The sequence below is a fragment of the Cheilinus undulatus genome, linkage group 16 (assembly GCF_018320785.1).
Source record: "Cheilinus undulatus linkage group 16, ASM1832078v1, whole genome shotgun sequence".
Classification (NCBI taxonomy): Eukaryota; Metazoa; Chordata; class Actinopteri; order Labriformes; family Labridae; genus Cheilinus; species Cheilinus undulatus.
The window spans coordinates 30,314,516-30,339,664 of NC_054880.1; the positions used below are offsets into that span (position 1 = coordinate 30,314,516).

Consider the following 25,149-nt stretch of genomic DNA (forward strand, 5'->3'; position numbering starts at 1 on the left):
TTTCTTTGAATATGTAATGGAAAGCTTGGCTTGGACTTTTACGCTCTCCAGCATATTCTCTTTTCACACAGCACTGTTTATTATTTACTTTTGAAAAGAACTGGTTGAACTTCAGCATTTTTACCACTAAACTGTAGCTCTCGGTAGGTGTGTTCTGCAACACTGAGGGCCCTTTTGATGGCTTAAAGCAAGCTGTCAGAAATGTGTGGTAGAAAACGATTTTGGGTGTGTCTGTCTAAATTTTGCTAGTTGGAAGGTACGCAGTCTGGGGCTCTATGAAGAGTAGGGTGCAAAGAGGTTAGATCAAGTTGCTTGATTATATTAAAATTATATCAAGCTTAAAATATTAAATTTGGCTTCAGTCTTTTAACCTTCGTTTAACACCGCTGAATACAGCTGTAGGACTTTGGAGATATATTCACAGATAAACCTTGTGATCTTTTGAGCCCTTGCATTGTTGTGGGAAGGTGGGATTGCGAACGCTTCCCAAAAAGTGTTTTGGCCTGGCCAGATTCTGCTCCTTTCCAGTGTTAATTTCATCAACCAAAGCTATGAATAAAAACGTGAGTTTTTCATGATAAAGACTAGACTAAGAATAGCCAAAAATAGATCTTTGATGTCTAAAACTGACTAAAAGTGAGTTTAGTTCTCGTCAAGATGACTAAAACTAGACTGAAATGTAAGTTAGTGTTCGTCGGATATTCGCAATTCACTAAAATCCAATTAAACCATAGCTATTCTGCTTCTCAGCTGTAAAAAGTAGTGATACCAAGTTTGGCAGAGTACATAGGACATACTACCATGGTTTGGTACTAGATTCAAGCAAGAGAATAAGTGTTTGGACTAAAGGTTAAGACTAAAATGTGAGGACTGACTAAAACTAGACTAAAATGTTTTTGAGTTTTCATCACCTAAAAGTGTAGTCAAACTTTAAATGGTAGAAATGACTGAAATGTGACTAAAATTAAAAGACATTCAATCTAAAGACCAAGACCTTTAAGTGTACCACTGCAGTCTGGCAGTTTCTGCATATTGTTTTTGGTTTGTGCGTCGCCTTTTGTCCTTTCTAATTTCTTGGCTCTGGGAAACCGAAATGCTTCCACACGTCAGATTTTAAAGTTGATGGAGCCACAATCTAAAAACGCTTGTTACTCGGTTCCCCCTTGCCACTTGTAGCAACCAGGGTGATGGGTACGAAAAGGCTGATGTTGTTCCCACTTCTCTCCGCTCTGCTCCAGTAAAAGAAAATTACACTTTTGCCCTGAAGACCTATCATTTCTATCTGTCTCGGTGATACTAATGATATTAACACTTTTACACTTCAGGGGTTTCGTCATTTTTTTCTCACTGTCAGCCCACATGAAAAAACAGACCACAAAACATTTTCAGACAAATATCCTGGAGAGTAAAGCAAACATGTCATTGACAAACATATTTCTTTAAATTTTTGTTATGTTGGTTAACCCTGATTGAGAATTTGAAATTGTTTAGTTGAATTGATGCAGCTACACTTCTGTCTGTAAAACTCACATTTTAAAACTGTTTTTCAAAACATAAAGATAGTTTTGGCTTATCAAACTGCTCCTATTATCTTAATGAGGATGCAACACAGTATTAACATGCATGAATATTTGATATGATGTGCTATTAAAATGCATATTTGAGTCATGGCTTGACAAAAAAATAAACTACAATATATTTTTGCAATGATATTCTCTACTTTCACTTGACTTAGCCAAACAAATTTTCAGTCATATATTTTGATGTCAAAGTAAAAGAAAATAGTGCAAAATCTTCTTGTCTCTACTCATGATCTAAGTGTCTTGTCACACTCCTGCTTTATGCCAGCTGGACAATCAAAATGACAGAAATATAATAAAAAGACACAAGCTTGCCATAATTTGGTCCTTTGTCCATTTACAAAATCGATTCAAATGTCAAAGGAAATGCAACAATTACACTGTACCTCCCTGTTTATCGAAATAGCAGAGTGGAATTCTGTTTTGAGCTCATTTTTGTATGCCCATCTTTGTGACATGCCCTCTAAATATCTGGAACTAACTGCTTCATGGTCTTAAAACCAGGTTTTAGTTGGTCTATGTTGCATTTGCTGGCTGCATTAGCAAAGTAGGAATGCACATTTGTGCTTGACCACTTTTCATTTTTAGACCAGCTCACCCGTGATTGCTAACATGGGGGCGAGCTCATCTGTTACACAGTACTGGTTTGAAGTGTGGAAATAACCACAGCGACAGGTGGAAAATTGGAACTACTCCTGCACTGCACGCCAAGACGCTTTGCATCGATGTGCAGTAAGGCTCTGAGTTTATATGGCTGGAGTTAACCTTGGCTGCAGATGTGCTCTGCTTTTTGAATTAGGACTTGAATTTCTAACATAGGCAGAGAAACGGCTAAAGGGGGAATATATTGAGTAGTGTGACAGGAAAGCAGAAGAGGTGAGACGGAGCTGATCAGCATTGGAGAGGTTAAGAATTTGTGGATGTCAGAGGGGTAGAGATGGGTGGGCTGACTGAGTCCTCCTACTGAGGGGCATCTCTAGCACACAACCTGTGCTGAGTTCATTGTTTTTCCTTTAAAGACCAGAAGAACACCGTTTCCTCCTTTGTGAGTCATCAACTGGGAAATACCTCATAGATCTCTGTAATGCTCAGATGTACTGCAGAACAAAGAAAACTTTTCTGACTTGCTTCACCAAAGTTTGACAGGATGATGACTAATGGTTAAGAAAACACAGAATGGTGTTTTCTGATTTGCAGAGGCTTAGTCATTGCAAACATTTATATAAACTAGTTTAATAGAAAAAAAATGAACATTTGTAAGAGCAATCAAAAAAATCAATCATGTTCTAGGTCCATATTGATTATATCAGGGTTTTCAAAGTGTGGGGGAGAGAGCTGCCCCTGAGAGAACATGATCTGTCTGCTCTCCTAGTTTTTGTTTTTGTTTTTGTTTTTTTTGTTGGTCATTTTTGTCAGCATCTTTTTTTTTTAAACACATCTGTCATTTTTTGCGATATGTCTTGAGATTCAAAATAACAATCTTTTTCTCATCTTTAAACGTTTTTTAGTAATATTTTTGTCTGTTTTTTTGTTGGCATCTTTTTAACATGTGTCTTTACTTTCTCGTCAAATGACACTGATTGGTCTATTTAGTTTCAGACCTGGAACTAGTTTCAGCTTGAAGCTTTGCAAGATGGATCTGCCTGATGACAGACACTGAATCTGGCCAATCCATCTGCTTTGCAAGTCTTAAAAGTGATGTAAAATGCAAACAAAAACTGGTAAAACATGATGAAACTGATTTAACATTGCATTCTGAGGTGTAATGGAAGCCCAGGTTGCTTTGATAGCAGCCTTTAGCTCTTCTGTGTTTTTAAGTCTGATGCCTTTCATCTTCTTCTTTGACAGTACCCCGGAGATCCTTTATGGGGTTCAGGTCTGGTGAGTTTGCTGGCCAATCAAGCACATACATATCAGGGTCATTTAACCAGCTTTTGGTACTTTTGGCAGTGTGGGCAAGTGCCACGTCCTGCTGGAAAATGCAACCAGCATCTCCATAAATCTGGTTGGCAGACTGAAGCGTGAAGTGTTCTAAAATTTCCTGGTAAATGGCTGCATTGACTTTGGACTTCAGAAAACACAATAGACTAACACCAGAAGATGACATGGCTCCCCAAACCATCTCAGACTGTGGAAACTGAAAACACTGGACTTCAAGCACCTTGGATTCTGTGCCTCTCATCTTCCTCCAGACTCTGGGACCTTAATGTCCAAGTGAAATGCGAAATTTACTTTCATCTGAAAAGAAGACTTTTTTTTCTCCTTAGCCCAGGTGAGATGCGTCTCACATTGTCTGCAGTTCACAAGGGTTGCCTCAGTCCACTCCTTGTGAAGCTCCCATAAATTCTTGAATGGGTTTTGCTTGACTATCCTTTCAAGATTGCTGTTATCCCTGTTGCTTGTGCATCTTTTTCTACCACGCTTTTCCCTTCCAGTCAATTGTATACTAAAATGTTTGATACAGCACTCTGTGAACAGCCAGCCTCTTTAGTAATGACCTTCTGTGGCTTATCCTCCTTGTAGAGGATGTCAGTGACTGTCATCTGGACAGTTGTCAAGTCAGCAGTCTTCCCCATGACTGTGTAGACTGAACCAGTCAGTTCAGGTTTTTTCGAGTGAATTAGCTGATTAGAGTGTGCCACCATTAGTTACAATATTGATCTTTTTCACAATATTCTAGTTTTATGAGATACTAAATTTTGGGTTTTAAAAAGCTGTAAGCCATAATCATTACAGTGAGAAGAAACAGACACTAAACATTTCACTTGGTGTCTCATGAGTCTCTGATATACACATGTTTCGCTTTTTGTATTGAACAACTGAAACTGAATAAATTTTTCCACAATATTCTAATTTACTGGGATGTACCTGTAAGTGTTAGAGTCCATTGTTAAAGTTGGCTCCTCTATTTATAGTACCTTTTTACAGCCAAAATAATAATGTTAGCAGTGGTGAAAACACCTCCTACTGAAACCTTATTTATTTATAGGCCCAAAAATTATCTGTGATTATGTAAATTTTCCTCCCCAAAAGGGTTTTGGTGTTTAATCTCACACCTTTATCAGCAAAGCTCTAAGAAAAGTCAGATTTTCACAATAATATTCCCATTTAATTTCAATCCTTCTGTCAAAGAAAGACATATCGTTTGTCTACGCATTAAAAAATATGTGTGACTGTTGTGTCTCTGATTAAGAATGAGAAATTTCTGGACTAAAATTGTTTGTTTACTGCAGATGTCTAATCTGACTGTATTTCTAGGGATGCGTGGTGTATGTTTGGGATAAAGCGTAAGTTTACATAACTGATGGACTGACTTCATATCCTCTGTTGCTGCATAACAATACTGCAGGTAGAAGCAGAGTTTTTCCCTTTGGAATTATTGCGTAACATGTTAGATATCTAGTACCTGTGCAGTGAAGTTCTTCACAAAACCTACCACTGTTAAAGGCAAACAGAATTTTAATCACAGTTAGAGTTAGCAGAGGCCAGGTTTGACTGACAGCTCTGAGTTAAATTCTGAATATGGTTTTGAACCTGGGTTAGAGCCTAGCCAATTACAGGAGGAGTTAGAAGTCTGTGTAAATGTAACAGGTTGTCATGATATAAGCGTTCTCTTTTCAGTTAGAGCTGTGGGACATACTGTATTTTCTAGGATTATCTTCTCTCTGTGTACTGATTTACCTTTACTCTATAGTGGAGGTATTCTGGGTCTCCCGCTGCATGACTCATCCTCATGAACTGTATTGTTTTCACCTCAAACCAACTGCAGCCAGCACTTGATTCATGCTGATATGTGGGGGGTTGACAGAAAGCGCATTATGACACAGAAATAGAGAAATTATGCAATACTTCATGATAAATAAATTATTAGGTGATTATTTTGTGTCCTTTCATAATCCAGTAAACTCCTTGGACACATTAGGATTAAAAGGGAACAAACCAGGCACCAGGCCTTATTGTTTTCTCTCCCAGCTGTGTCTCTGCATATGTTACAACACTTTTTAAAAAGGCATATTGTTGGTGCTGCTTGGGTCTTGTTCAGTCTGTTATGTGCATGACAGAACGAGGGGGTATTTATATTAGCTGCTAATAACTCTTTTTGGCTGGACGGATGGATAGGCAGATGCACAGAAAATTGAAAACCTCCTGGCCAAATTGGCTGGCAGTAAAGCAGGATGTTCCCAGCATATTTAATAATCTTATGTGAGCCAGTTAGGTTTGAATCTAGCCATTTTCCACCATTTAATCAAATAGGGCCATTACTTCTGCTTGGTTACAATCATTCTTTTAGATATTGTTTCTTTAACATTTTTTCATGTGAGTGCTGAATCTCTTATTTTAGCCCTGGCATGCCTCAGGATGTGCACTTGCAGACTATGAGTAAGTGCGATCAATCATGTCTGATCTGTAATCAGCACAGGAAGAGTCAACATGTTTATCTCACTGACCTTTCCTCGTTCAATCTAAGCACCAGCTTTTCAATCCTCCTACTTAACTGCGAATGCCTGAAGGCTTGAAAATTGTGTGCCGTCAGTGTGCGATGGAGCCACCTCAGGTGAAGGATGTTTTGTTGGTTTAGTCCATTTATACCATGTTTCCAGTGACTCATTCACAAGGAGCGTGAAGAGACTTGGATAACTTCGACTGTCACGCTGTCTCTTCACGTCTTCATGTCTCATTCAACATGCCTTCGTCAGCCAGGGGTCATCACCTCTTCATGCTCTTGGTTTCAAAGACTGCTGTGTCTTTGTAACATCAATCGAGTTCTGCTTTGATTGTCACCATTAAAGTGTCTGCATGTGTCTGAAACCGCAGCAGATGCAGCGAGTTTTAAGTGGATTTGGACACCAGACTCCATCTGGGGGGATTTATGTAAGGGGTGATTTGAGTGACATGCTTTGGGAAGAGAAAAGGTAGGACTCAGTAGCCCCCATTCTTGTGATAACCCATCAGCCACTGTAGAGCCGGCAAGTGTGCTGTCCTGCTCATTCATTTAACTTCATCAACAACCCATCTTCACTGGACATATGGTATCAAGAGCATTGCTGGTAAAGCTATGATATACAGTCATGGACGAAAATGTTGGCACCCCTGGAATTTTTCCAGAAAACACATCATTTCTCCCAGAAATTGTTGCAATCAACAAATGTTTTGGTATACATGTGTTTATTGCCTTTATGTGCATTGGAACAACACAAAAAATACGAAGGAAAAAGACAACATTGACATAATTTTACACAAAACTCAAAAAATGGGCCGGACAAAATTGTTGGCACCCTCAACTTAATATTTGGTTGCACACCCTTGGGAAATAATAACTGAAACCAATCGCTTCCTATAACCATCAACAAGCTTCTTACACCTCTCAACTGGAATTTTGGACCACTCTTCTTTTGCAAACTGCTCCAGGTCTCTCAGATTTGAAGGGTTCCTTCTTGCAACAGCAGTTTTGAGATCTCTTTATAGGTGTTCAATGGGATTTAGATCTGGACTCATTGCTGACCACGTCAGAACTCTCCAGCGCTTTGTCTCCAACCATTTCTTGGTGCTTTTTGAAGTATGTTTGGGGTCATTGTCCTGCTGGAACACCCATGACCTCTGATGCAGACCCAACTTTCTGACACTAGGCCCTACATTGCGGCCCAAAATTTTTTGATAGTCTCCAGATTTCATGATTCCTTGCAGACAGTCAAGACACCCAGTGCCAGAGGCAGCAGAACAACCCCAAAACATCCTTGAACCTCCACCATGTTTGACTGTAGGTACTGTGTTCTTTTCTTTGTAGGCCTCATTCTGTTTTCTGTAAACAGTAGAATGACGTGCTTTTCCAAAAAGCTCTACCTTAGTCTCATCTGTCCACAAAATGTTCTCCCAGAAGGATTGAGGCTTACTCAGGTACATTTTTGCAAACTCCAGTCTGGCTTTTTTATGTCTCTTTGTGAGCAGTGGGGTTCTCCTCGGTCTCCTGCCATAGCGCTTCATCTCACTCAGATTACGACGTATGGTTCGAGCTGATAGTTTTGCACCCTGAGTCTGCAGGACAGCCTGAATTTGTGTGGAAGTTGACTGAGGATGTTTATCCACCATTCCAACTATCCTGCGTTGAATTCTTTTGTCATTTTTCTTTTCCATCCACATCCAGGGAGATTAGCCACAGTTCCATGGGTTATAAACTTCTTGATTATATTACACACAGTGGACAAAGGAATTTCAGGATCTCTAGAGATGGTCTTGTAACCTTGAGATTGTTCATAGTTTTCCACAGTTTTGCTTCTCAAGTCCTCTGACAGTTGGCTCCTCTTTCTCTTCTCCATGCTTGATGTGACACACACAGGCACACAACACAAAGGCTGAGTCAACTTTTAGACATTCTAACTGGCTTCAGGTGTGATTTCTAGATTGCCAGCAACTGTTGCTGCCACAAGTGAGTTTAAATGAACATCAAATGCTTGAAATAAAATTATTTACCCACAGCTTTAAAAGGGTGCCAATAATTTTGTCCGGCCCATTTTTTGAGTTTTGTGTAAAATTATGTCAATTTTGGCATTTTTCTACGAATTTTTTCTATTGCTCTAATGCACATAAAGGCAATAAACATGAGTATGCCAAAAACATTTGTAACTGCAACAATTTCAGTGAGAAATGGTGTATTTTCTGGAAAAATTCCAGGGGTGCCAACATTTTCGTCCATGACTGTACAAAGGTAGTAACAAATCTGGTCCAGAGCTGCATCCAGTGCAGTTGATTCTCCTGCTGAAAATCTATGCATGTGTGCAATACTCTATGGCCGCAATCTGATTCTCTCAAATAAGTGCTGCACAATTAATCAAATTGTAGTTTTGATGCCAGCCTATGCAATTACATAATTGTATAAAAGGCTGCAATTATTTTTGTATTAAGTAGAACTTGAAAGTTTAATGAAAATGTCTGCAGAAAAGGCAACAACTTATTTTTTTGTAAATATTAAGTACATTTGAAAGCAGTGCATTTTCCTTGATAACCACACAAGAAGACTCATGATACCACTTGCATATAATATATTTAATTCATGAGGTTTTGGGCTTTTGTTTTTGGGTTTAGTTTTAGTCACATGTGATTCTGATGGAACTTCATCAGACCTGACATCAGTCTGCAAGCCCTTTACTGTCCTTGCCTGTTGAGCTGTCGGTTCATCCTTAAAGCTCTGCTGTATCTCTAGCTAGCAAATAAACTATGTGATTAATTGATGTGCGCACGCAAGTGCTAGGTAAATGCAAGAAGAGAGGGTGTTTGCAGAAAGCAGTGGGAGCTGGTCTGAATCATCAATCATCACACTGCTTCATCAGATTAGATTGTTGTGCTAAACCTCGCACTTCACATCGAAAAATATTGCAGAGCAATCTGCATCTTGTTTTGAAAATTGAAGCCATACCTCCGACCTCTTTCTATCAGCCATGCTTGCTTTGTTGAGTCAGTAAGCTGCTACTGACATCATTACTCTTGTACGTGCAATGCTGCATTTGTGTCCGGCATGGAAAATTGTCTACTCTTCCAATCTCTTCCAGTCAAAAGGATACGAGAAGGTACAACATGGAAACATGGTACCGTTCAGTTTTACGTGAATCAATACTCGGGAGTACCAACAGAATTCAGTCAGTACCTATAAAAGTACCAAATTCGATACCCATCCCTAACCTTGTAAGCAAGGTAAGTGTGTCTTTAGATATATGGAGGGTCTTGAAAAAGGTCTTAAAAAAGTATTAAGTTTGATGTCAGATTTTCTTTATACTCTGAATATAATTGCAGTAACACATAATTACCAAATCGTGCAGCACTAACATGAACTGACAAATCCGATGAGATTTTTTTTCATAAATGTAGCCTCTTATGCAACAGATGGATGCATTTAACTTTAAAATGCACTTTTTTCTCCTAGGGGAGTGTGCCCCCAGTTCAGATCCCCCCACCATAGTCTGACACCACACACTAACAGATTCATTCACCAGCTGTGTCTTCACTCTAAAAACTCACACTCTCATATGGTCAAATGAGGCTTTAGATACCTGCTACATCCAATGCACCAGCAGTTTCTGTCTTAATCCTCTCCTTGGTGGATTGTGATATGTTTTACTCAGAAAGTTTTATAAACATTAGTGATATTATCACAGATCAATAAGTCTGTGCTCCATTTCTGATGTTAATCTAACTTTATGCACCATCCTTACTATGGCTGTGTTTGTTGTGCTTCCTTCTTCAGTCGGCTCACTTCCTGATCTTTCTTTTTCACATTACAGAGTGTGTGCTTGGCTGTTGTGTTCATGATCAAAATTAGGAAACAATATATATATATATTTTTTTTTATATACTTTGGGCAAACATAAGCTGATGAATAAATGCCAGGTCATTAACAAAAAGCATGCAGACAGTGAAGAAAATTTGAATAAGAGTAAGGATTAAAGCTTCTATTTTTTTGTTTAGACAAGTGTATCCTCAGTAGTGTGCTGTTAAACAAAACCTCCAGTCAACACTTGATGCCACACACGCACACAACGACAGCCACACACAGGCAGAGAGGCCACAGCTTCTTCGAGGCTAATCAAATCCAGTGGAGACAGAGGCAGAGCCGGCCGGCTGCCTGCCAGCCAGCCTGCCTGCTATTTTTAGAAGCCCAGCCCTGCTGATGGCAGCTCAGCTCTCCTTGCAGATACAGATCCCAGCTCGTGATACAGATATTTATAACTGCCACAGCTGTCTGCTCAAGTGTGAAAGTACAGCTGAACAACCACTTTTTTTTTTTTTTTTTTTTTCCTGGGCTCATAATAAAACTGTCCTCTTTTACTCCATCTTTTTGCTTTCTCACCACCGTCATTAAGTTTATCATATTGTAGGAGTTTTCATCTTTAGAAGAGGATTATTGTTGATTAACAGCTCAAACATTATCCAAAATGTTTGGAGTTAGTCCCCTTATCGAGACTTTTTCCTTGTCCCCCTATCTAAATCAATGACTTTTCCTGAGAATATCTACATGCACATTAGTGCAGTGATAATTGCTCGACTAACTTCATTATTTATGTTCTCCAAGGCTCAGTCATGTCATAATTCAGGGCTCAGATTGCAGTTGTCTGCATCATGTCTGCATGCATGTCTCCAGCCATCCCAGTCATATCTTTACAGTCTAATAAATGAGAGTGGTTTATGGTGTAACCACTTAGTATTATGGCCATTTTCTGTTAGAACATGCTGTCTGGTTTGTCCATATTATCTCCACTCGTATCTACAACAGAGATAGACAGCCATGAAAACATGTGATAAAACTCTGCTAGTCAATATGTTTACATTCAGGTAGAAAAAGTCAGTTTGTCGTATTTCAACCCAAATTTGTCGCGAGTAGTGAGTCAGAGAGACAGTGGGCAGCAATGGGCGCTCAAATAAGAGCAAGTGTTGGTGTCCTGTTGTTGAAACAGAGTGGTAATACAGAGAGAGGATGTTATTCCCTGAATGTTTCACAGCAATTATGCTCTAAAGAAGTTAGTAACAAACAAACATCTCTGCACAGACTTGAAGGAAGGGTCAGGATTTTGTTTGACTGATGTAGAAGACAAGCCTCTTTCTGCCTGGTGCATGCGTCTCAGCTTTGCCTTCTATCACAGCCTCTATCCCTATAAACTGTTGAATTCAATAGTCAGCAAATACATCTTATTAAGTCTAGCATCTCATAAAGATGCTCACATTAATCTTAGTGTCTGTAACAGATAAATCAGGAGCAGCTGAGAGAGACAGTGATGTCTCCCGGTCCCTAAAAGTTTTCCTCATTAATGTCAGATTTCTACAAATTAAAGTCAATAAAGCAAAATATTTAAGGTTAAAAAGTGACTGCATAACTATCCACCCCTTGAAAGTGATTGACCTAATTCAACAGAGTTCCAGCCAACTGGTGTCAGTAGTCTCACAATTAGTGAATTAGGGATAGCCTGATTGTAGTAAATGTATCTCAAGTGATTGTCGTATAAGGACCGTCTGGAAGGTCCAGCCACTGTTGAATCAGAATTCTTGGCTACATTACACCATGAAGACATAAGAACACACCAACCAACTCAGAGAAACGGTTAGTGAAAAGCATAAGTCAGGGGATAGATACCAAAGGAATTCCAAAGGCACTGAACAGCCCCCAGAGTTCAGTTAGATCCATTATCAAAAAATAGAATGAATTTGGCACATGTGTAAATTTGTCTGCATCAGACCTCACAAACTGAGTGACCGTGTTAGAAAGAGACTAGTGAGAGAGGCCACTAAGACACCTATGACTATTATGAAGGGGTTGCAAGCTTCAGCAGCTGAAAGGTTTAAGGGAGAGCGGCAAAAAGGAAGCCACTGTTGAAGAAAACATATTAAAACGAGCTCACTAAAAAGCATGTAGGAGACTCCATGGTTAAGTGGTAGAAGGTTATTTTATCAGATGAGACCACAATGGTGCTTTCTGGCCATCAGACAGGACACTGTTTGGTGGACACCAAGCACTGCACATCACCACAAACATACCATCCTCACTGTGAAGCACGTGGCAGCATCATGCTGTGGGGGTGCTGTAAAGTTTTTTTGGTAAAAAGAAAAACAAAAAAGTCAAATTATGTTTACAGTAAATGATTTATGAAATCAGTAAAAGGGTAAAACATCCATGGGGTGAATACTTTTTTCGGCACTGAACACATCTCAGTCAGACCCAGACTGGACATGGTTTCTGTACAAGCTTCAGAGTGCTGGACTTTGACCTTAAATTTGAACAGCATCCTCATTAAGTGCAGCAAAAGTTGTGCTGATCTCATAATCAGCCTAGGAGGTACACGCATCACATTTGTACCAGAAGTAAAGCCTAGAGCTCATGCTAAAAGTACAGAACTTTACGTTTACACATTCCAGCTGCACCTATGCCAATTTGTGTCTTGCTTCTTGCTTTAAATTGAGATCTTTGTTCAATGAAATTGGCCCTTGGTATTTTGTATTTGCTCAGTAGTAAACCAGCATTTTGGTTTTCATGTTTCAGAGGAATCAGAATACCTTTCAAGATTATTAAGACAAGTTTATAGCACTCTGTCTGCAGACAGATGGCCTCAATACATAATGTTAACATTAGCCAGCTTTAGCCATAGTTAAGCTAGTTTTTGTAAGTTAATGATGGATATAAACGCTGCTGTATGAGCTCATGTGTCATCCTTAACAAGATGATGCTAAAACACGAGTCAGTTTAACAATTAGAAAGTTAAAGCCACGACAATAAATCAATATTGTTCTCACCACGGGGCTTTGCGTAGTGTGCACTTGTCTGGGTGGACGAGTATCTGTCGGAAACATTTCTTGCTAACTTTGTTTTTGGGCATGAATATTTAATGAACACACGACTAACTTAAACTATGTCAACAACAAGATCAACTTGTTGAAGTTAAATATGAATATTAAATCAAACTTTACTCACCATGTAACAGTAGACTGATGCCGCTTCAGACCATTAATGCTGCAGAGTCCTCCTGAAGCCTCTCATTCAAATCACGCACTTCAAAGCAGCATTACAGTATGATAGTGTAGTAGGAGTCATTTACATTCAGAAAACAACAAGGCTGTAATCATACAGTGGGTTACTATAGTAAACTACTGTAGGCTACTGTAATCATTTTTAACCACAATGCACTGCAGTTTAAAGTTTAACTCTGTGAAATAACCAAACAAGAAGTTATTGTAAAATTTTACTGTAGAAATTACATCAATTTGTTACAGTGTATGAATTCCCATAATGAGGGGGAAAAGCTGTTAAAAGTGCCTTCCCTGGTTTGCTCTGTGAGTGATCCCAGAATGCTTTTAATTATTTCAGAGAATTAACCTGGAAGGCCCCTCAGGCGGAATTTACACACGTGACTAAACATACTGACAGAGAAGTTCAGTCTTTAATACAATGTACTGATCTTGAATCAACTAAGATTTCATTGAATGATGAATCTTTCCAACACTTTACAAAGAAGACTCAAATGTCTGAAATATAACCTGACATTTATGTATACCATCTGTTACTGAGCTTGTTATTAGTAATGAAGCCTCCTATTTACCCACCTAAAGGAGTGAGCTTCACAAACCTCATCTGAGTTTCTAATTACATAACACACAATAAGTCTATGTCAGATGGACTATTTATCCCATCCATTCCCTCTGGAGGCTGAGCTTGGTGTAGCGTATCACTGCCTGTCAATCTGTGTGCGTCTATTTTTAGAATTAAGTCTTTGAAAGTTTTCTCGCTCTGAGAGTCTGCATGGAGGAAGCTGTAGAGAGAGGAGATGAGAAATGAGGGATGATTTAGAGTAATCACAAGGCATAATCATCATTAGAAACACACAGAAAACCATCGAAAAATCGCAAAGTAGCCAGCTGTTTGCCAACATATTTATTAGTACAAGCCGTTAAATCTCTAAGTGCTTAATGTACCTGTCTGTAAAACAGGATCTTCCCTGATTTGAGTTAAAGCTGCAGCTGCAAACCACAGATGGTTCTTTCCTGCCTTCATTTTTCTGACTTCTGTATATTAGTGCCTTTTTGCTTTATCCTTACAGCAGCATGAAGAACAACCTTAATGCCTTGGTGATGCTAAATACAGTGAGGAGACATGGGTATGAAGAAATTAAAAAAAAAAGATTGATGTGGATATTGAGGAGCGGATGCCATGGATTGTGTCAGTCACATACTGTATAAGCTTGTTTTATCTGCTGTCACACTGGATGCTGCATTCATCTCTTCTATAACAGAAATGCAGGAAGGCCTGCTGCTTGCCCTTAGATGCCACAATAAATGCATCTCTGTCACAGTAAGCCAAAACTATAAGAGCTTACTTCATATACTTCCTGCTCCCTCTCAAAGTGTTTTGATAACACTTCTGATACTCCAAAATGTAGCTGATTAATTGCCCTGTGATATTGTGCCTAGCATTTCTTGTTGGAGTTGGCTGCTGGATATCAATATCGAGAACTCATCAAGTCAAACCTTCTTAGATCTGCTCATTTCAAGATTGCTATTTGACATCCATTGGTAATGGATGTAATTGCCTTTGAAAGGCAGTAAACCTGCAGGCCTGCCTTGGAGTGGAATTGTTGACTTTAGGGCTTTTGGCAAATAAAGATGCTGCAATAGCCATGCAAAAATGGGAAGTAGGTGGATGGATGGAGTCATCAATGAATGGGTGTATGAAATAATCAATGTATGGATGCGGTGATAAATGCATGGATGAAATAACTGATGAATTTACAGTACTGTGCAGAATATTAAGGCATGTTTGGGACAAAAATTGAGGCTAAAATAAGGCATGCAGTGGGGAGTAAGCCCACCTGAGGGCACCACTGGGCAGGAAGGAGGATTTACACAACCCAGGACATGCTCTGGATGTCTTTGCATGTTACCAGAGGCATGGGAAAATAATCTGTTGAACATATTGTCCACACCTTTAGGGTGGAGTAATGGGTGAGTAAGGGGGCGGGGGGATTTTCAGGCCCCTGGTCATGCTGTGACGGTCTAAAGGGCCTGAAAACCCCTGGAGGTCTCCCGGTGTGTCACCTGTCTGAAAGGCCCGGATAAAGGCGATGCCATCGAGCTGCCAAGCAACAAACGCATGTGTAGACATGGGTCAACCTCGACTCTTCCCCCCACCTACCCCTCCAAGCTGCAGGTTGTGGTCCCTGCCTGACATGTGCCCTACATATCTAAAACTTATGCATGTGACAGTTAGATGGGTGGATCAGAGCAGTGAAACATATGTCGTGGTAGCAGAGCATGCACAAATAATTGAACTTTAGCCACCATCACATGTTCATCATCTGACAATCAAAGAAGCACAATTGTTGGCAATTATTCACATTGTACATACATGTTCCACCTGTGAAAAACTCTAAATGGTAAATGTGAACTGCTTTATTAGTAAAATTAATTGATGTAGACACTGAAATAACAAAACTTACATTCTTAAAGGTTCAGCCATGATTCCACTGTCACATATGATCCCTACGTCATCGAATTTTAACTTTTTTCAATTTCTTTCATCATGGTCAAGTTAAGACTAAGCTGGCGATAATATGGAAGTTCTTTTGTCTTTCAAATTGAGAGCGTTTTCCAAGCCAGAACTCAAGGTATAGGACAGCACAAAGACAGACAGGTGCATCTCAATAAATCATCAAAAAGTTGATTTTTTTTGGATATTCAATTCAAAAAGGAAAACTCATACATTATATACATTTATTACACACATACTGATGTATTTCAAGTGTTTTTTTTTTCTTTTAAGTTTGATAATCATGGCAATAATCATCAACATTATGCAGTTTATCCAGTATCCTTCCCCTTTACACTCTATCGTCCTGTACAGTATATTTCTCTGGTCATCCTTGGTAAACCCATACAACTCCCACACTGCTGAGTTCACTCGTTTCTTCTGTGAATACAAACTTTAGCTTCTGTGTCCCTTTGCCATGGTAAAGCCATGCAGCATAGCAAACAACAGCAACAAGCAGATTAAGCTGATGCACCAATTGGCGTCACGTCATTTTGGTTTTGTGCGGGTTCCACCCCTGCATTTGCATGATAACAGGAAACACTGTGTTTATGAGCCTTCAGGATTAATTAAGTGTGACGTTTTAAACCGCGATTCACTGTGAAACCATATTATCGCCTCATCCCTACCTGTGGTTCTCCACTGAAGATGAGTTTAGAAAAAGTTTTTGCTCAAAATTTTCAAATCTTTCTGTGTTTAAAGGGAAACAATACAACAACATAAAGACTGAAAGTGGAAATGGATTAGCCTCATCGCTAAATTCAGCCTTTTCTCAAATTGGTCATGGGGAAATTCTGTGTATTGTTTTCTCTTGTGTGTGTTTGTGTGAAATTGCTGCCTATGCAAGCCCAGCAGGTGAAATTAGCAGAGAATCCAGCATTTAATCACGCTTGCTGGACTTGAATTCATGTGTGAAATGCAGCAAGCCAGACCAAGTGTGGCTCCATATGCTGCAGTGCTGGCTAACTGAAATGGCATTGATCAGATCACGTTAAGCGGCACTACAGTCACCCTGGACAGGATGTTTCAAAACCAGCGTGCTTCACCCTCCAGCACACCTGCTTTTTCATTTGACAGGTCATTGTTGGTGATGTGTACCTGTTTTTTGGTGTGTGTCCAAGTGAAGAAATAAATGCCTGCTCATGCATCATCATACAATTCATCATTTTTTTTCAGGCTTTGGAGCTTATAGCTTTCAGCTTGTCCCATCTTTGAAGCTGACTTCACATCTCCACGGTTCACTGGCTAGCGATATGCTAGAAGAACAGCAGTGGCGGCCAGGGGTGATGTGAGGCCTCTCCCTGATGTCGTTCCAGCTGGTAAATGGTGTGGCACCTGTATGGGACCACAAGGTTACATAAAAGAGCAGCCGTTTGGTGTCTGAGGCACCCATGGGCCCTCTGTTTGCCTCTGATCACACAGAAATCAGCTATGTGTGTCTGTTTTTGTGTATGGTGTCTTCAAGTGGGACAGACGCTATCCCCTGACAAAATTTAGTTGCTGCTGTTCATCCACTATCCTTCCCCTTCATGACTCACAACATATAATCAGATTGAACCACATGTAAGTGAATTAGTCAACACTCAGAGAAGAAATTGAATTACTCTGGATGAAATGGTTCTTTTATTGGGAAAATTCACAGGAAGTACTTATACACTTGAGGCAGACACACCTGGGTTTCACTTTTATGTGTCTCCACCCGCCTCATCGACCAAACACCATTAGCATTTGTCATGGTTTAGTGCGTATGATAGATTAAGGCTTTGAACTCAAACTGCAGCAAACAGAGAACTGGGGTGTGGTTGAAAGTCTCATATAATCCATTGCCATGGAAACAGGATTGCAATTGTCATTTAAGGTATCCCTAATAGAAATTGAGTTTGAGGATTTCTGCAGTGCTATGGTGCATTTCCAGCCAGGTTTTCCTGTTGGCATCAAAGGCTTAACTCTATCATTAGGATCCTGGTTGGAGTTGGCAATCAGCTGGTAATGTATATAATGTCAGCAAACTGGCCTTTAACAGTCTGGATGTGGTCACTGGGAGCCTCCTTTATCTTGTTGCTCTGTTGCTTGTTCCATGGCTTTTTAACTCCACTTGTTTGCTGATGTGAAGAGGAGATCATTTCTGGTGAAAGGTTGTTTACTTCTAAACCTGTAGGCCTCTATAATTTATTGAATTCAAATCATGCTCACCATTTTGACCTCAAAGAACTGTGATTGAAGGTGTTTTATGTTTAAAATACATTCTCTGCCCACTGGAAACTTCATGTTGTAAACTATTAAAAATGTTTGAAGCAGTACATTACTCTCTGTAAATTCTGTAAGATTGTGTATCATATTCAGTCTATAGATTCTCCATCCAGTGGTTCTCAACTGGTCTTGCTTTGGGACCCTTTTCCACCTCCTTATGACGATTTTCTGACTCACTCTTTAAGAAAAAAATCAACCACTTAAATCAACTTAATGATTGATAATAATAATACTAAAATGAACACAATTCCAAAAAGTCAGCACAGTTTACCATGCCATCCACAAACGCAAGTTAAAGCTGTGGGCAAAAGCTTATTTAAAATACACCAAGGCTAAATGGAAAACTGTCCTGCACTCAGATGAATCAAAATTGAAATTATTTTTGGAAACCATGGACGCCTTGCCTTGCAGAGTAATGAGAAGATAGACCATCCAGCTTGTTATCAGTGCACAATTCAAAAGCTTGATCTCTGATGGTATGGGACTCCATTAGTGCCTATGGTGTCGACAGCTTACACATCTGGAAAGGCACTGTAAGATATTACCATCAGGTGCTGTAAACAAATTATTAAAGCGTTGCCAGCATTCACACACAATCACAGTGAGCAGAGTGCTCACCTCTGCAGGCACTAAATTCATACCTTTAACAAACTTAAGTAAGCATTTTAGCTTATAAAAGGACGTAGCATCTGTGGATATTGATAAATTGTACCATTTCTCATCACTTATCTTTACCCAGAAATAAGAATTCAAGTGTGTTCAAACTCACGTTTGCCGTGGATCACATTACAACCAGTAGTCCACATTTATTACTGTGACTTCAGAGAGGACCAGCGCATGGTACCAGAGCTGTGCAAGGCCATGGCGACCAAGTATGAATGTGCTGGTATATAAGCACGCTTCATTGTTTGCCAGATTAGCCAGACATCATTAACAGGAGTTCTGTCATCACTTTTAAAGCATCTTTGCACACAGTCAGTTGTGCTGCTGGCGGTAAAGGAAACAAATACTAGATTAATTTTTTATAGATATTCATTCATCATACACATTGTTTTAATGATGGTAATAAAAGTAATACCCTAGCTTTTTTTTAATACCCCCATGTACGGTATTACCGTATAATACGTAGTGCTTAAAGCTTTCTGCCTTGTCTGGTTGTTTAGATTGACTTTTCTGTTGAGATGAGCTTAACAAAAGTCTCTGCAGCAGGTCGTGCTCTCCCTTGTCAAATGCCATTGCTCATCAGTGACGCAGTGATGCAGTAGATATCCAACATGCTGGCACTGTTGCCATATTGCCACTGGATTTCAGTACTCATCCCTAGTTATACTCAGTGTACACAGAAATTTTCTTTTGACAACTTCAGCATGCAAGTCCATTTAGGGCTTTAATGTTTGAACATTACCCTGTTCCTATTCGTTCCCAGTGACTGTTCTTCCCCCATCTAGGGCGTCATCGGGATCATGTGACAACAAACAGCCTGTTAATGGACCAACATTTGTGATAGCTTGTTGTTAACCTAGCCAGCAAGCAGCCTGTGAAATTTGGCAGTGGAATATGCAAATGATGACGCCAGTAGATGGAGAGATGATGGGTTTTTAAGTATCGTGGAACTGCATGGGAATGGTTAACTTGCTCTGCAGTATGCAAAGTACATGTTTGACTATGGCACAGTCTTGTCTTGTATGCATTTTTCAGACATAGCCCATGTACTTTTTCCCATCCCGTAGCTTCCTGAGCACAGTGCACCTGCATAGTTGAGGGTTTGATAATGTATGATCTGCAGCTTGTTTTCCCATCATTTAATTTTAAAAACACCCTAAATGCTTCACATTTCAGGACAAAATTAACCATCACCCCCTCAAAAAATGACCTTGATGTCTGACCAGGTTTTAGATATTTGCATAAGTTGCACATAGCAGTTTCTCTTGTAAGGTGACATTGGCCATGTGTGCAGCACAGATCTGTGGGAACATGTTTCTGTGTTGAAAGGAAGAACAGAGAGGAGCTTTAATTGGCTCAGGATTCTTCATACAACCATGTGAACTGTTTGACTCCATATGTCCCAACAATGTCCCTGTCTCCAGCACATGACACTGTTGGTTTGCACTGAATAAAATAAGAACTGTAGAATAATAAGGCACGACCAGCAAGTAGCATAGCATTATCAGCAAAGTTTTATGTAGCTATTTTCCAACAGCCTGTTAGTGGTGCTGCCTTTCTACTGCTTACAAGTTGTTGTGAATGGTAAGACTGAATTAAAGTATGCCTTGCAGATATTTGTCTGCTGGGGAATGTGTAATGAAATTTAACCAGAGCAGCACAACATGAGTGAAAGTTGTCTGTTTGATGTTGGAGGGATTTATGTGGGTGTCTTCAACTAATTAAAGTGTAGTCTCAGCACACATGCTCACAGTGCTCTGTTTGACCTGATCTCCAAACATCGAGGCAGCACTAAGAGTCGTAATGCAGAGGTGAGGGAGTTTAACTGTTGTTTTTGACAGTATGTGGTCTTAACACTTCACTGTTTTTTTTTTTTTTTTTGCTCCAATATGACAGATCACAAAGTTTATCAGCCCACTCACTTGTATGCATCAACATTCATGAGGTGGTTTACATTTATAGTTGAATATGAGTGTGTAGGGGTGGAATATGTGGCTTATCCACTTGTACCAGTTCCAGGTGGATGTAAGTTACAAAGGGAGCATAGCCTGCAGCGATGTGCTTCTGCACACACCCTTTCTGGATTTCTGTTTATGCATTATTAATGTTTTAGAGTATGGACTCTACACATTGTTTTAGAAACAAGAGCCCTTGAGCTGATTTTGTTTGTCTTATTAATATTTTTGTCAGGGAACTAAAAAATATAGTTTTGGAAATACTGTCTCTTTTAGTTGTCCGTCTGACTGTCAAGGCCATTATCCTAAGCACAATATCTCAAAGACACTCTGAGGCATTTTCTTCAAATGTTGCACCAATGTCCACCCTGACTCAATGATGCAGATATTCAATTTTTTATGTCAAAGGTCAAGGCCATTGGGTCTCATGTTCATCTTTTGCAGTTGAATGAGATTTATCCTAAGCACTTTGACAAACTTTGTGCAAATATCCTCTTTGACGCAACAATGAACTAATACGATTGCTGAAGTTCTTCCCATACAATGAACACCATATAAAAAACTCTTTAAGCAATTTCCTTAAAACTTTGCACAAATTTCCACTCTGAGATCATTGTAAGGGGCATTGGGCCGTATACCTATTGGTGTATCTTTATGTTAATATGTTTCTTTATTCCTCTAATTATGTTGAACCCATCAACTTAACATATTAACATAAAGACCCCAGAACAATGACATACTGTATATCACAACCATTTCAATATTGCGCCATTTAACAGGAAGTTGACGTAACTCTCATATGAAACATCTGACTTGCTTTAAATTTCAGATGTATGACCAGGGGCCATCTTTCTACACTTTTACATGCAAAGTTCATGAATTTGATGTAGCGCCACCTACTCTAACAAGCCCATAAAACCTCTACTTCATTTACAAAGTGCAATATGCTAATTATTTTACATTAAATTGGTGGAGCACACTACACGGCTTGCCAGAACCCAGAGGTTGCTACACACAAGGGGTTGCAACACTCCCTGACATGCACTGGGGTATGAGGGACCTTTATCGCTGCTGTGGCTTTAATTTTCTTTGATCTCTGAAGTCAACCAGCCAAGGTGTAAAACTGATATAAATTTAAAACACAAATATTACCACTATCACTTAGGGATGTAGTAATATCACATTTTTCCAGACCAAGTACATGTAATTACATTTGGGTATTCACCAATACCAAGTACAAATATGACAGTTTTTCAGTGCATAGTTTTCATTCCTCTTTTTTCATCATAATTTCTGTCAGAATGTCAACAATCTGCAGACATGGCTTCAAATTTGATGATATACTCACATAATAAGATGCTTACATCATGCTTTAAAGTGATACAGAGTATCTGCAATTCTTTATGAACATAAGTACTCAAGCTTAACATCATCCCCGATACCCTATAATGGTATCAATATTTGGGAATTCTTGCTAACAATATTTTAATTGATATAGAATAGACTGATGAAATTACTGACATAACTGTATATGCACAATGGAGATATTTGGTGGATTTTGAATGACCTACAGTCCAGCACTATCTTTTCAGTTTATTTAATTTCCCGGATGAAAACGACACTTTGTTCCAATTTTTTTTTAAATATAATGTTCTTTTTCATTTATTTTTCCTGAATAGTCTATATAATTGGCAGTCAATAGATTTTTTCATTCCTTAATGATTATATTGTAATCTGAATTTTATTCAACAAAATTACCAGTGTTCAACAGTTTGTAACTGATTGCAAACAGAAATCTGTTGCAATTTTTTACATCAGGAAGTAAATTAAAGCTATTTCAATCAAAAACATCTTTACAGATCAAGTTACATATTAACATAGGAACCCTTCTTCGATATCATCTTAACAGCTCTCTCATCCATTGAACTTGTAAGTCCATGTATAGTTCCTGCCTGTGTCAGTCTGACATTGATGTCAGTGATGGAAACTGAAAAAAACTTTAATTTAAAAAACTAAGAATCAGATGTTGATTTAATTGAAATCGCATTTGCATAATAATTTGAACCACAATGTATATTTACTTTTCATCAGTTTTTGTCACCAAAGATCTATTTTTAGCTGGTATTGCAGTGATTGAGGTCCATCTAACATTTCAAATAAATGCACCATCAGCTCAATGCATCCTGCAAACAGCTGTTTGGAGAGAACATAATTGAAAAAGATGTACTGTTGTATTACTTTTTTGATGTTTTTTTCTTTTTTTTTTTTTTAAATCAACAAACATAAAAGCTCCTCCATGTTGTATTAGATTAAAGCTTGTTCTCTGCCTTATGGCAAGTTTTGTGAGTAGAACCATCCTGATCACAGCTGCTCACACTCTTGTCTTATTTCCAGTGCCAGTCTTGATACCTTTGTGGCCATTTTCATCCCATCCTTAACAGCTCTTCACATTTGGAGCACTGACATCCCAGATCCTCTTTTGTCACTGGTCCTTTTGAGTTGGACTCTTTTAAAATGTCTCCCATTCTGATTGCCACATCAGAGGCAGGCCTTCAGTGCAAGAGGGTTAAGAGCGTGACATTATAAACGCTGTGGGAAGAAATGTCAAGGCTATCATTAAGGGGACCAGCTAGGGGCTCTTTTAATGTAAGCTTTTGGTTTTTGGGTGGGAACTTCAGAATTCTTACTAAACTTCTGGATCTTCTATTTTAAGATTTTTGTTTAAAAAAGTGTTTCCTTGTCATCTGTGTCAGCTATTTTGGTGTATGTGCAGCCTGGTTGCGTTTGAGCAGTTTAAGATCCTCTAACCCTCATCAGCTGTCATATCAACACAGACAAGCTCATGGCGCCCTCGCTCCTCATCATCCAGCGATTATTGCTAAGTCATTACACCATGGGACCAATAGAGAACATATTGGCTCTTATCAGCTGCCCTCTTCTCTCATGAATCATCCATTGCCAACGAGCACAGCAGAAATGTGATGAAGTCAAGCCGTTGCAAGGCCACAAATGTAGTGTAAGTGCCTCTTGGAAGCTATAATGCGGACATAATGGACCCAGTTGGTGTTTGATCTTATATGTCCATAAGCTTTGTATTAAAGGATGCAATATGATCTCCTTTGATTTAAGCATATATGCATATATTAGATCAGTTTTTAACCCTTCAGATGCCAGAACACATCCTTCTTACAGCGCAATAAATTCTTTATTGCTCATGTGTCACCTGCTGGGCAGCCTTGATCCACATCTTTACCTGGATCTACTGCTCATCTGTGCTGGGGAGGTAACCTTTTGACATTTTTGGTGCCATATAACCCTCAATAAAACAGGTTTCACCAGTATCAACAGGGTCATAGCCCACATATCTTTTTTTTGTTTCTCCCACAGTTTATCACCTCATATTTCCCAACTCGCAGGGGCAGGGATTGCCAGATGGTCAGTCAAACGCTGTACTATTGCAACATTATGTAATTCTTTATGTAACTTAAAGAATGTTGGTCTTTTTTAAAGCTACATTGAAAATTATATTCCTTTTATTAAATGGTTCTGTCTTTGACACTCAGAGTGGAAGGGTAAATAAAAAACTAAAACACACTTACAAACAGGTTAGTGGAGTTTTAGGCAGGGCAAACAGACCTACTTAAGCTGAAGTCTTTATATTTATTCATCATCATTCCTTACACTTAAGAGTGTTTTTTTAAAGGGATACTTCAACATTTTGGCAAATTTGTCCATTGCCATAATTCCTATAGTCTTACTAATAGGTTCGTTACCTTCAGTTGTCGGTGCAAGCTGTTTTTAGATCGGCCGCTGCCGAGTTCGGACCTGCTGTGCCAACTCAATGTAAGCAGACGGTATTCCGGCTTTCCCTCATCAAACTCATCAAATACACAATCCAACAACTCCAAAACGCTCTCGTGGACAAGTTGTGACCTGCACATTCATCACGCTATGAAATAATAACATATAATTATGTAACATTACGACACATGAAGCAAATATTCAGAACTACTTTCCGAGTAAACCACTGGGCGGAGTGACACAGTGCAGTAGCCATGTCTGGAGTGTAGTTCCGGCTTTGCATTTAACTTTAAAACATCTCCGTCTCGTAATGTTCCATGATTATTTCATAGCGTGGTGAATGTACAGGTCACAACTTGTCCACGAGAGTGTTTTGGAGTTGTTGGACTGTGTATTTGATGAGTTTGATGTGGGAAAGCCGGAATACCGTCTGCTTACATTGAGTTGGCACAGCAGGTCTGAACTTGGCAGCGGCAATCTAAAAACAGCTTGCACTGACAACTGAAGGTAACGAACCTATTAGTAAGACTATAGGAATTATGGCAATGGACGAATTTGCCAAAATGTTGAAGTATCCCTTTAAGGACTGAAATTTGGCTGGTACAGTAGATAACACACATATTCAGTTGGTGATGAATATAATCTGAACTCAAATTTATACTCCTTCCTCCTACCTTAAAGGAAAACTAAGACCTTACATTTCAGCAAATATTCCATATGGTCAAAAATTTCTCAAGTGACAAGACATCTAATGATAACAGATTTTATTTTATAGGTGAAGGCCTATAAATAGCCCCACAATGTCTGATTAACACGGTACAGTAAGTCTGCCTGCAATATGAAT

General features: G+C 39.1%; 1 protein-coding gene across 2 annotated transcripts in view; it reads left to right on the forward strand.

Moving 5' to 3' along the window:
• Nucleotides 1-25,149, forward strand: part of trappc9 (trafficking protein particle complex subunit 9) — a 341,471-nt gene that overhangs the window by 128,782 nt on the left and 187,540 nt on the right. The window lies entirely within an intron of this gene.